Below are 3465 nucleotides of genomic sequence, written 5' to 3'. Positions count from 1 at the left end.
TGATGACAAAATTCTACAAGACCTGAAGAGAATGACTTTCCTTCAGAGAAATATGATATTGGCAATCCAAAAGAAGCCACAAGGCCATCAGGAGAAAAGCCAACATTGCAAAAGAGTTGTGGCAGAAGGCGAAGGGCTGGTGCTAATGGAAGACCAAATGCTGGAATGCAAGTGGGGATGGAATGGCCATACATCCTGGATTACACATGTCCTGCCTTGACCAGGAACCCACAAAAGGGAGATGGAAGAGAGAATGCCCTAATAATAGTTGGAAGTGGAGTATTGAGGCAGAACTGAGAAAGCAGGGAACCAACCGGAGAGAAGCAGAAAAAACAGAATTGGGAAGAATGGAGCAGAACATGAATGAATTATATTCCATTCGGAGTTAAAGATCTGAGTAAAGAATGACTCCATCAGGAGTCGAAGACCTAAGTAAGGAATGACTCCATCAGGAGTCAAAGACCTAAGTAAGGAATGACTCCATTAGGAGTCAAAGACCTAAGAAAGGAATGACTCCATTAGGAGTCAAAGACCTAAGAAAGGAATGACTTTATCAAGAGTCAAAGACTTAAGAAAGGAAGTAAATAAATTGCTTTGTGATGTATGACGAGAATTCTTTGATCCTGTGTCTATTTAATCAGCTCTGACTTGTGGTTAAACAACAACAACAAAGAAAACAGCACAAACAAAAATGGTAAAATATTCCTTTTGATTATCTGAGCAATCTTGGGAAAGACTAACTGTGGTTCTTTTTGTTAATATAATTATTATTGTTGTTTTTCTGAACCACCCCATAAACTGAGTAATAACATTTTCTCAAAATTATACGGTTAAGTTCAAAGGAAATGAGTGCAGAAAGTGTGCAGATGTCAATAAAGTAACCAAACAAACAAAGAACAAACAAATCCCAATGTGAAAGAAAAAAAAAGGAGAAAGAAAAAGAGAAAAGGAAAGGAAAAAGAGAAAGAGAAAAGGCAAATGAAAAGCTGTTGTGGCATCAGAAAATACGGTGAAGAGTAAATTTGGTAAAGAAACAGTAAAGATAGCGAGAATCCAGAATATTGCCAACACAAATGGTTGTCATAATAATAATGATGATGATAATAATGATAATAATAGTAATAATAACTGTTAATAAGTAAACAAGATACAAGATCAGAACTAAGGACTGAAGTAGTAGTAGTAGTAGTAGTAGTAGTAGTAGTAGTAGTAGTAGTAGTAGTTAGTAGCAGCAGCAGCAGTGGTGGCAGGGGTGGCAGTGATGGTGGTGGTATCAACAATGCCGATGATGATGATGATGGCGACAAGAACAATGAGATAAAGAAAATAAAAATAAAATGGAATGAAATACACTTGCTAGGTAGAGAGATTCCACTGTGAGATCAATACCAATTATTGAAGATTATTATTGAAACCAATATGTAACAAACAAATATTGAACATTAGAAGAAGAAGAAGAAGAAAAAAAAGAAACAACACAAAAAGGAAAATTAACAAAAAAAAAGCAAAGAAAGAAAATTGTCCTGCAGGGATCAACATGACTAATATGAGAAACAGAGAGACAAGACCAGAAAGTCATAAATTGAAAAAAGGAAAAAATTAATAACAATAATAATGATAGTAGTAGCAATGACAACATGGTTTAACATAAAGGGGAAAAAACTGTATATGGTATGAACATTGGAAGATAAAAGAAAATAGTGTCTATCTCTTGACATAGCTGCATTAAATAGTGATTGGTTCTTGAGACTAACCGATATTGACCTGCTTATCGTTTTCGATTGAGATAATTGTCTAGACAGTCCAACTTGATGGTTGACTTCTTAAGTGAACCAGTTGTTTCATCTACGACACAAATGACCAATTATTCTAATTCCATTCTGAAATGGCAGCAAAACAAAAGCCTCTACATATGAAAATTTATTGGGGCAAACTGAAGGAGATGAGGAAAAATTAATAACAATAATGATAATGATGATGATGATAATAATAATAATAATAATAATAAAAAGTAATAATGAATAATTGAATAAATAAGATTAAGACAAATTTATTCAGTTTAAATGTGTCTAAATATGGACATGACCTTGAGACTTATAGAAATTCTTGGTGGGGAATTATAATGTCTGTAAGTTTCTTCCAGTGAATTCTCCATGAATGGTTTTTAGATTATGTGCAAATGAGTGATTATTTATAACTGTGTTCTACCAAAGAGATTTCGATTAACCCTTTTGTTGCAATATTTCTGTTGAAATTCTCAGTTTTGCGTTGAAAAAATGTTGAAATTAATGAATAATTTAGTAAAACAACTTTGTTATGATTAAACTGGTGTCTGGAACATAAAGTAACATGGGATTTTGATGGAAAAAGGCTTTTAAAAAAAAATTTTGATGTTTTTTAAGACAAAAATCGTGTATGGAAGGTTAGGCTGCATGGATAAATGTTTACTTCCCAAACTCAGGGTTTTGGGTTCAGTCCTGTGGATGATTTGGTCAACAAAACAACCCAATTGGTGCCGCTGCATGGGTGCAGCCTAATAATGGCAACAAATAAAAGATGAAAGATAAAATAATAATTGGAAGAAGATGATGTAACAGTTATTACAGAGAACAAAGATATTAAGAAAGAAAAAATATTTTGTCAAAAGATAAACAAAAAGGATTCTGTAAATGAAGAATTTAAGATTCAAAGAGAAATGAAGACTTGTGTTTTTTAATTATAAATCCCCGTGAGACAAAGACTGGAAGTTGTTTACAACTTGTCAAAAGATCATGTGATGTTGATAAGATCAACTCTGATGAAGAAGAATCCAAACGCATGTGGAATTATTAGCATCCAATTGTCAAACTTTGTGCTGTTTATTTATTTCTTTTTTTTTGTAAGTTGATAGTTGTGATGACGAAATTACTTTGCAAAAATATTAGACATATTTGCGGGCAAAACTGTGTGGTTAAGAAGCTTGCTTTGCAACCGTGTGATTTCAGGTTCAGTCCCACTGTGTGGCACCTTGAGTAGGCAAGTGTCTTCTTCAATAATCCCAGGACCACCAAATCCTTGTGAGAGAATTTGGCAGACAGAAACTCTGTGTATATGTATGTGTGTGTGTATGTGTGTATGTATGTGTGTGTGTGTGTGTGTGTGTGTGTGTGTGTGTGACAACTGGTACTGGTTTGTTTACATCCCTGTGCTTTTGTGCTTCAGGAAAAGAGACAGATAACAAGTAGAAGACTTTAAAAAGAAACATACTAGCATCGATTTGTTGTTCTAAAGCCCTTCAAGGTGGTGCCCCAGCATGGCCACAGTCCAATGACTGAAACTAGTAAAAGATAAAAGATATTCTGAATGAATTCATCTTTAAAATGTTTGATCCCTTGTAGTGGGATGATGACCCAAGTGATTTCTATGACTCACTCTGCTGTGAGGTCCACATGCCCCATGGTGGCATTACTGGATTTTGCTTTTCTG

This window comes from Octopus bimaculoides, chromosome 18, assembly GCF_046866305.1.
Source record: "Octopus bimaculoides isolate indiv1 chromosome 18, ASM4686630v1, whole genome shotgun sequence".
In the NCBI taxonomy this organism is placed as follows: Eukaryota; Metazoa; Mollusca; class Cephalopoda; order Octopoda; family Octopodidae; genus Octopus; species Octopus bimaculoides.
This window is presented reverse-complemented; position numbering follows the sequence as displayed.